At 37.4% G+C, this 9,759-nt stretch overlaps 2 long non-coding RNA genes across 2 annotated transcripts in view; both read left to right on the plus strand.

The window, feature by feature from the left end:
• Window positions 1-561: 561 nt before the first annotated feature.
• LOC135202968 (uncharacterized) overlaps window positions 562-9,759 on the plus strand; it is an 11,481-nt gene continuing 2,283 nt past the window's right edge. Inside the window, exons 1-2 of the long non-coding RNA XR_010311837.1 lie at window positions 562-709; window positions 9,435-9,519. This is a non-coding gene — a long non-coding RNA (uncharacterized LOC135202968). The remainder of the gene's footprint in view (window positions 710-9,434; window positions 9,520-9,759) is intronic.
• On the plus strand, window positions 1,665-2,888 carry LOC135202700 (uncharacterized). The gene is made up of 3 exons (XR_010311791.1): window positions 1,665-1,749; window positions 2,027-2,231; window positions 2,689-2,888. It is a non-coding gene; the product is annotated as an uncharacterized LOC135202700 (long non-coding RNA).

Consider the following 9,759-nt stretch of genomic DNA (forward strand, 5'->3'; position numbering starts at 1 on the left):
CACACACACATATATACACATAGATAAATAGACGATTTTCTTTTAAAACTGCCAATCTGAATTCGGCAATGAAAACTTCCTTCACACAAGGATTCGAACTTTAGGTCACAGGAAACCTAAGTAACTAAGCAACAAACACCAACTGACCAACACCAACTACACAATTCACTGCTTAGTTCAACAGGGACAGAATAAAAAAAATTACAAATACCTTTTCCATACGCCAGCTCTTCCAGCCTACAGTTCCAGACTGTGGCTGACGTCAAGATGACGTCAGCCGGGTAGATGTCCCGCAAGGCGAGAGCCTAGGCCCCGCCCTCCATATTGCATCATGTCACGAAGGAACTTTATTCATTATTTTATCTCACTTGCAGTCGGTTTCGTCGCACAGTAATCATTTCTACACACATCCTGATACGCCATCTTTGTATTTAAGAAATAAACAGGCATAAAATATACATGAATGTCGAGTAAAACTGAATAAATTGATGAATGACAACCTCGGTAAGGTCGGGGATTCGTATATGGTGAGGTATAAAAGCTCCTCCGGTCGCCGACTGCCCTCACTAGCTCGTAGGTCGTCAGCGATAACAGTCGTTTCTCTGCGCCGCTTCGGCCAATTGGCTAACTAGGGGGTCTTTGTCAAAATCTGGGGGGTCAAATCGCCAGTGCGTTAGACTCTTTAGAAATCGTCAGTTTCTCTTCAAAAGTGAGTTTGAGTGATCTCTGTGGATTCCGGTGTCTATGTTGGAAGTTATTGCAAAGAAATAAACTTGGGCTTTGACACTGGATAAACAAGCTAGCAAGTAAACAAACATTTTGGGTCGACAAAAACTTGGTCTTATCGTCAGTCACTCGAAGCCCGAACCCTTCGGTTTCGAGAAGATATTTTGGGGATAAAAGTGAACGAATAAGTTTTGATTGTTTACTGTTATACTTCACACAGAATGATAACTTTTTGTTTTTCAACAAATTCAAAGCTTCTGACAGATTTACCTATGGGGCTGAAGTCATCAAGAACCAAAAGTTCAGTCATGTAAATAAAATAGAAATTGAGTTAAAATAATAATCTTCTTTGAAAATCATAACCTTTTAGGACACTTAGATATTTTGAATGATTTAAAAGTAGAATTTATCTTTTAAAATCCTAGAGTATATAAAAAGATTAGTCTAAAACCTTCAGAGAATCTAAGCTTTACAGTTTCTGATGGCTAAGCTTTGGGGAAACAGACCTGCAAATCTGCTGAATTCATCTTAAAGCATGTAAAAGAAACTTTCCTAAGAAATATAAATTTTTTTTTTTTAAACTTAAGCTTTGAAGCTTAAAGCCTTAAAGTCCAAGTCTTGACTCCACAAGGCATAAACTCGAATATTTTTTTTCAAGTTTGTCTAATTTCAAAGCTTTATACCTATAGATCCCAGATTATAATAGTTGATAGAACAATGAACAAACTCCTAATAACATATTTTATAAGAGCAAACTAGTGTCCTTTTCTAGCCCAAGACATAAAGAAATTTACGAATCGAAAGAAACTTTGCAAGAGTCTGGAACACCAGTTTGGAAGTCTGGAATACCAGGAAGCAAAAGGGGAATTTCCAGCTTCATCCTCAAACAACCACAAATAATTCTACAATTTCCTAAAAAAACCTTCTCTCCTTTTCAGTTATCGTTCATGAGAGCGGATGGGAAGAAGGATCGCCGTCGGGAATCCGTTTCAGATATGGATCTGATGCTACAAAATTGTCATGGTAAAGTCTCTTCACATTCCTGTGACAATCATGAAACAGTGAAAACATGTATCATTAAAAGTGCTACGATTTATAAAAATAGTCAAGTAAAAGCATGTCGTAATGTTAAACTTACAAACCAAGAAACCCTGTTGTTGAAAACTGTAGTTGTCTCAAAAGTTGTCACGGAAACCAGATCTAGCAACTAATTGTATTAGTATTTTACAGTCAACCATATCTACATTTTCTCATAAATATGTGACCTTATCAATTACTAATAATATTTGTTTTCCCTCAGCTACAGAGTGCACACAAAATCAACCCAAGGGATGGTCTCCACAAGACCAGATGTTTCAGTGTCACTCCAAATGTCTTAGTCAGTTGGGCGAATTCACTTCGAGGTACCAAATGAAAAATGGTGGGCGCCATTTCGATCAAACTCGTGAGTTCTCCATCAAGGGCAGTGACATCACCATCTGCTCTTTCTTAGCAGACGTAGCAAGGTAATTATATTGCTCGAGCTCTTGCAGCTCTGTAGTTCAATGTGTTTCAGTGAATAATTTTTATTCAGTTTTTATAAATCCTATTATCCCCAATTATTTTCTAAAATTCCTTAACATACGACTGTCAGTGCTATTTACAAACAAAGGCAAAGTACGTAAGTGAACTGAATGTCCCCTTAATTCAAAACTTGCTCTCCATCCTAGCAAACCAAAACTCCTTCTCAGTCTATACTCACTGTTTACATTCTGGTGAATTAGAAGTCTCTCTAAAGCTAAACTCACTCTGAAATTCATCAAAAACCTCCCTACAGCCAGTGTTTGCCCCCATCAAACCAAAAGTTCACCTGAAACTAAAACTATAGATTACTGTTTGTGGACTACACAGTGACTACTTTAATGTTAATAATTTGTCAAAATGAGTACTTCAACAATTGAACTCAACCTTCTTTCATTTCAGCAGCCAGCACACACAGGATCTCAAGAATGACGCATTCAGTAGCTGGTACAGCCGCAGCACCAGCGATCCTTGGAGAAACGGACTCAACAGGTTCCGTTGCCACGGAAACTAAACTCCCGATCCGCAGAGAGAAACTCAAGATGCGACCTTGAGTAGAGGTCAGTGGAAGACGCTGACCATGTCATCTGAACCTGCTTGAACAGTTTTTCCCAAAAGTCGCAAACTAGCATCACAGGTCCTGGTATAACGGACGAACACATCGACCCGACTGGAATATCCAAGATGTTGACCTTGGATAAGTGGCCCTTGCAAAACAAAAGGTCCGATTACACTTGGACCCGCAAATGGTGTTTGGTTAGGCCCAGGTCTCCATTCAACTTTTGACCTCCCAAACCCTCTGCCCAATGACTGAGAACAACCTCGACTGTGCCCAGTATGGGGTTGAGCTGAAGACTTCACCGGGCTTTTCATTATGTGCCATGATGTGACTTTGGCCGAGGAGTCTGACTGTACGGAAGCAAAGCCTGGATCTTGGAATAGGAGGAGGGGTTCAAGGTCCTAAACAACAGCAGAAGGGGTCCTATCAAGGCACATGCGGTGTCCCAGTCTATTGGATGATCACTCTTGAAACCCTATGGAAGAAGAGAACGGTTTCCATCAAGAAAGGTCGTCACTGAAAAGTGATTTCAGTGTGGAAAGTCTCCAGCAGAAACAACTGAGGTTAACCACAGCAAAGAGCTAAAAGCGCCAATAAAGGAGTTTATCTTAACTCACAGCACTGCAGAAAGTTATCTTCAAAATGTCAGTCTGCTGCTAACAGAACACACGTGGGAACAACACTGAGGCAAAATTGGTCTGCAGAAGAAATTGCAAGAGACGAATCAGCTGCAAAATTCTGACGTTGCTTAGGAAAGGAGCCATTCCTGGAATTCTCAACCAGATCAAATTTGAAGTTAGGTTAGGTTTCAAGACTCGCATTTTTGAATTGTCCAAAATTTGCAAGAGCCAATCAAACATAAAGTGATCTCATATGTTTAATTATCATGCTTTGTTAGAAGGGAAAGTGTAAATAAAAACAGTACAACCATCTATGTCTTTTATTTGGGCCTTGTAACTAATAAATGAGACTAAGAATTACTTTTACCTAAATATTTAGAGCTGACAATGGCTGTATAATGTTTTAATAACCTATGCACATGTAGAGCTTATACTTAATTTAGAAAATGTACGTCTTTGTTAAAATTATTCAATCTAAAAAACTTTGAAAGGTAATGTTAAAAACATGTAAATGTATGCTGGTAGCTTTAAGTTAGTACATCAAATATACACTGACAGGAAACTGAATAACACAGAACTGAAAATCAAAATAAACTAGGAATTAATGATGGAGAGAATCAATAGAAATTCAGTACTCAAGAGTACATAAAGTGCCTATGGCAACAGAAAGGAACTTATCATTTTCACACCAAGAAGGAAAGGGTGACTGTGCACATTCCTCTGCACTTTACAAATTTTACAAGCAGTGACTAACAAATTCTCCCTGAGTCATTGGCTGGATTCCAATTTCGGCCATTTCCCTCTCAAGTGGTAATCCCACAATGAAAATGCCAATCAGCTCTTATTAAGTGAGCAGTAAAATAAATCATAATATGTTGGCAGTTTATTGCATATCACAGACAAGTTCAAACCAAGTCAACGACCTTAATTGAAGAACGAGTCTTGAAGAAATCTTGCCAACCACTAGCTAGGTCTACCAGTAAGTTACTGACTAGTACTGAATCTGTTTGCTGTGTGTGTGTGTGTGTGGTAGGTTTTGGAGCTGGCCTGATGCAAACTTCAGTTATCTCTGTGGTTAGTATTGTATTTTCTACTACTATGAGATTCAGGGCCTCTGTAACACGGTTTTTTGGACTTTGCTCCTTATCAAAGCATCGGATGTAGCTGAAAGTTGACATATGTATATTTTACAACCACACACAAATTTTGGCAGCATTATCAATGACTTAAACCTGATAGTTTTAATATCCTATAGAGTAAAAAATTATCCAGCCGATGCCATGGCCAATGATTACGAGCCAAGAGTCGAAAAAACATTCATTACGTAAGGCAAGGTAAACAACATTTGACAAAATGTTGCCCGCCCATCCACCAGACAGAAACTCTTCCACCTTATTCCATCGGCTCTGAAACCCATAGCAGTCAATAATGGCTAACAGGATTTGGAATTTTCCCCGTGGTTGCAAAACTGCATTTGTTTTACGACTTGCAACTTTTTACAGTCAAGAGAAAGCCTTGTGGCCATGACAAAGACTTTATGATGGCGGAACGATACATAGATGTGGGTGGGGCATTTGTGCTAGCGTAGTAATACTACTGTGTAATAGAAGTAATATACATGAATTAAAACGTTTAGGCCAACTGCTGGGATCCTTGAGGATCATTTAGCACTTGCTTGCAACTATCCGAGAAATGGAGTTCTTATAGCCAGAAGTTAAATTTTCTAATCCAACAATGCCCATGATAGCCTTCAGTGTTATCCTGAATTATAACGAGGCCAAAGTGGGTGGAGCCTCATGAAGTCATCATTCTGACGATAATTATTGGTGAAGGTTCAAAGCCAAAATGCGGTAACGGCTATTTTTTTTTTTTTTTTTTTTGTGTAAACTAGGTAGATAGACCAATAAATAAAAATTGCTTGACGTTGGATGTTTAGCAGTTATCAAATCAAGCTTGTCTACTATGTTTTTGAAAATTACCAACTATTCCCTACATCTTGTCAATCTGATTGTGACCTATAAAGTCGACTGTAATTTCTTAGGAACTTATTTTGGAGTTAGACTAATAATCGAAGTGTTTTTGTATTTATTAACATATTTTATTGGTTTGTTCATTATGGCAATTATCAGTGGAGAGGTTTCAGAGTTCATAAAGGTGTACTGCTTTGCTTGTATTACATTTTATGTCATTGTTGCCAGAGGTTAGCCTTCGTTACGTATAGCCAATCATCCATCGAGAAAGAGGGAAGAAATGCTGTCATAAGTTACGTAACGAGTGCGTTCGAAACCTTTCCTCCTTTTACATTATAAGTACCAAATTTATTGAACCTACGTAATGCAGAATACAGTCAAAATTTATGTGTAGATATAATGTGTATTCTTGAATAAGTGTTATATTTATGAAATGCATAGATAAAAAGTTATTGCGAATAAACCGTGTTACAGAGGCCCTGAATCTCATAGTAAGTATAGCTGTTTAGTTAGACTCTTATTGATATTATTACTACCATAGGTTGCATGATTTTAGGTTTTGCTAATCTGTGTACACTTGGCAATAAGAAACCTAATATTTAATATCTAGGTTAGAGTCATGCACCATTACACCAATATTGCTCGCTGCGACTCACCAGCTCAACTTAGGTCAGACTGATGTGACCTCTAGCCCTATCCTCTGCAGCCTTCAGTGAGTGTTACTTGAATGCAATGTATATTAATGATAAATAATGACAATGGATTAATACTGTTACTTAACAAAAGTATGCACTGAAGTGGATCAAGCACATCGAAAATAATTTAAGTAAGCCTAAACTTGATATGATGAACGTATAGCAAAGAGTGTGATATTCTGACACAAATTGAGCAGCAATGAAGGTGAAGGACTCAATAAAACATAGAAATATGTAACCCTAAAGGTTGCTAAGATTCACTGAAGAAAAGAAAGGAAAACATGCCATTATGAAGTCTCGAAAAGAATATGTCAAAAACATTTCACTAAAATTAAGTTTTATTGTCCTACTTAGAAAGGCTCATCAGCATCAAATCATTGACCTCTATCCAGCATCTCATTCTTGTGCTTCCTGGATATTATGGCTCTTTTTATCAACTTCTTCCTCTCTTCTCTACCCAACACTTTCTACATCTTCCTGTTCTTTCTCCTGACACTTCTGAATCAAACACTATCACCGACCTGTCCTCTTTGATGCCTTCCACATAACAAAATCATCTAAAAATAACTGTTACATTTTTTTCACTTGAGCTAATTTTCAGAATTCTTTTCATTCTTATGAACATTTTTCTCCTTTCATTCTCTCCTACGTCACATGAAAAACGAGAACATAAACAATAATCCACCTCTGCATCTTCAACATTTCCTTACATTTCCATTTAACATCTAACCTCTGCTCTATCAATTAGTCTTAACGTTATTTATTTTAATTTTTAAAGTCTCAATGTTATTTATTTTAAAGTTAGAGAATGTAGTACTCTGGAAATTCAGTCCAAAGTAGACTTTCTGAAAATGCTACAACTTTAAGAGCGACTTACTGTTTGCTGGCCAAGCCAACCAGATCACTGATTTTACAACATATAAAGGAATGTAATGCAGGAAGAAGATATTGTTCTTGGTACTTTCAGAGATGAATCATTATTGAGAATCTCTGAGTTGATAGAAATATTATTTTTAGGAAAGCAAACCCCAACCTTTGCTACCATAAAGGAGAGTTGGTTCAACAGTCCTTCAGACATTTCCACCCTCGCTTCCAAAGACACTTCAGTTCTCTCGCACTTCTCATCCATATAAACTGTGATTAGCCTCTTCTTTCAACTTACCATCATTATTACATTCTTCCACCATCTGAGTAAAAATTCACAGATCAATCTATCCTGCTTTTTACTCGCCCTAATGAACCTTCCTCTTGTTCACATTTACTACAGAAACATTATTGGATTTCCCGTCTTTCTTCACAAATCCCCCTGAGGAGCGAACGGAGCAGACGACATTGACCAAAGGGATGTTTAACCTCTTTATCTCCAAGTTCTTTAACTTGTAGGTAAATATTAGTTGATAACTAAATTAATGCAGTCTAGAGTGTGCGTATGTTTTCATATTTACAAACAACCACACGTATACACACACACACACACATATATATATATGTATATATATATATATATATATATATATATTTATATATATACTATATATATATATATGTGTGTGTGTGTGTGTGTGTGTGTGTGTGTGTGTGTGTGTGTATAGATGAATAGATGAATTTGGGATGAAAACTTCCTCCATACTAGGATTCGAACTTTGGGTCACAGAAAACCTAAGTAACTAAGCAACAGACACCAGCTACACAATTCACTGGAACCGAATAAAAAAAAAAAAACCAATTATCCTCAACCAATACGTTTTCCATACGCCAGCTCTTCCAGCCTACAGTTCCAGACTGTGGCTGCCGTCAAGATGACGTCACGCCGGGTAGACGTCCCGCAAGGCGAGAGCCTAGGCCCGCCCCGCCCTCCATATTGCATCATGTCACGAAGGAACTTTATTCATTATTTTATCTCACTTGCAGTCGGTTTCGTCGCACAGTAATCATTTCTACACACATCCTGATACGCCATCTTTGTATTTAAGAAATAAACAGGCATAAAATATACATGAATGTCGAGTAAAACTGAATAAATTGATGAATGACAACCTCGGCAAGGCCGGCATTCGTATATGGTGAGGTATAAAAGCTCCTCCGGTCGCCGACTGCCCAATGTACCTAAAGAATCTTTTCAGATCACCTACGGGCCGAACAAGGGAAAGGCCCGTGCCAACAAGAAGTGTTGGCTTAATACAACAACAACAACAACAACCGACTGCCCTCACTAGCTCTTAGGTCGTCAGCGATAACAGTCGTTTCTCTGCGCCGCTTCGGCCAATTGGCTAACTAGGGGTTTTTTAAGAAAATCTGGGGGTTCAAATCGCCAGTGCGTTAGACTCTTTAGAAATCGTGTTTCTCTTCAAAAGTGAGTTTGAGTGATCTCTGTGGATTCTGGTGTCTATGTTGGAAGTAATTGCAAAGAAATAAACTTGGGTTTTGACGCTGGATAAACAAGCTAGCAAGTAAACAAACATTTTGGGTCGACAAAAACTTGGTCTTATCGTCAGTCACTCAAAGTCCGAACCCTTCGGTTTCGAGAAGATATTTTAGGGATAAAAGTGAACGAATAAGTTTTGATTGTTTACTGTCATTCTTCACACAGAATGATAACTTTTTGTTTTTCAACAAATTCAAAGCTTCTGACAGATTTACCTATGGGGCTGAAGTCATCAAGAACCAAAAGTTCAGTCATGTGAATAAAATAGAAATTGAGTTAAAATAAAAATCTTCTTTGAAAATCATAACCTTTTAGGACACTTAGATATTTTGAATGATTTAAAAGTAGAATTTATCTTTTAAAATCCCCGAGTATATAAAAGATTAGTCTAAACCTTCAGAATCTAAGCTTTACAGTTTCTGATGGCTAAGCTTTGGGGAAACAGACCTGCAAATCTGATGAATTCATCTTAAAGCACTGTAAACTTTTCCTAAGAAATATAAAAGATTTTTTTAAACTTAAGCTTTGAAGCTTAAAGCCTTAAAGTCCAAGTCTTGACTCCACAAGGCATAAACTCGAATATTTTTTTCAAGTTGTCTAATTTCAAAGCTTTATACCAATAGATCCCAGATTATAATAGTTGATAGAACAATGAACAAACTCCTAATAACATATTTTATAAGAGCAAACTAGTGTCCTTTTCTAGCCCAAGTCACACAGAAATTTACGAAAAGAAAGGAAGTTGTTTTTGTAAGAGTTTGGAATACCAGTTTGCAAGTCTGGAATACCAGGAAGCATAAGGGGAATTTCCAGCTTCATCCTCAAACAACCACAAATAATTCTACAATTTCCTAAAAAAAACCTTTCTTCTTCTTTCAGTTATCCGTCATGAGAGCGGATGGGAAGAAGGATCGCCGTCGGGAATCCGTTTCAGATATGGATCTGATGCTACAAAATTGTCATGGTAAAGTCTCTTCACATTCCTGTGACAATCATGAAACAGTGAAAACATGTATCATTAAAAGTGCTACGATTTATAAAAATAGTCAAGTAAAAGCATGTCGTAATGTTAAAATTTCAACTAAGAAACCCTGTTGTTGAAAACTGTAGTTGTCTCAGAAGTTGTCACGGAAACCAGATCTAGCAACTAATTGTATTAGTATTTTACAGTCAACCATATCTACATTTTCTCATAAATATGTGA

Source organism: Macrobrachium nipponense, chromosome 33 (genome assembly GCF_015104395.2).
Source record: "Macrobrachium nipponense isolate FS-2020 chromosome 33, ASM1510439v2, whole genome shotgun sequence".
NCBI classification, from domain to species: Eukaryota; Metazoa; Arthropoda; class Malacostraca; order Decapoda; family Palaemonidae; genus Macrobrachium; species Macrobrachium nipponense.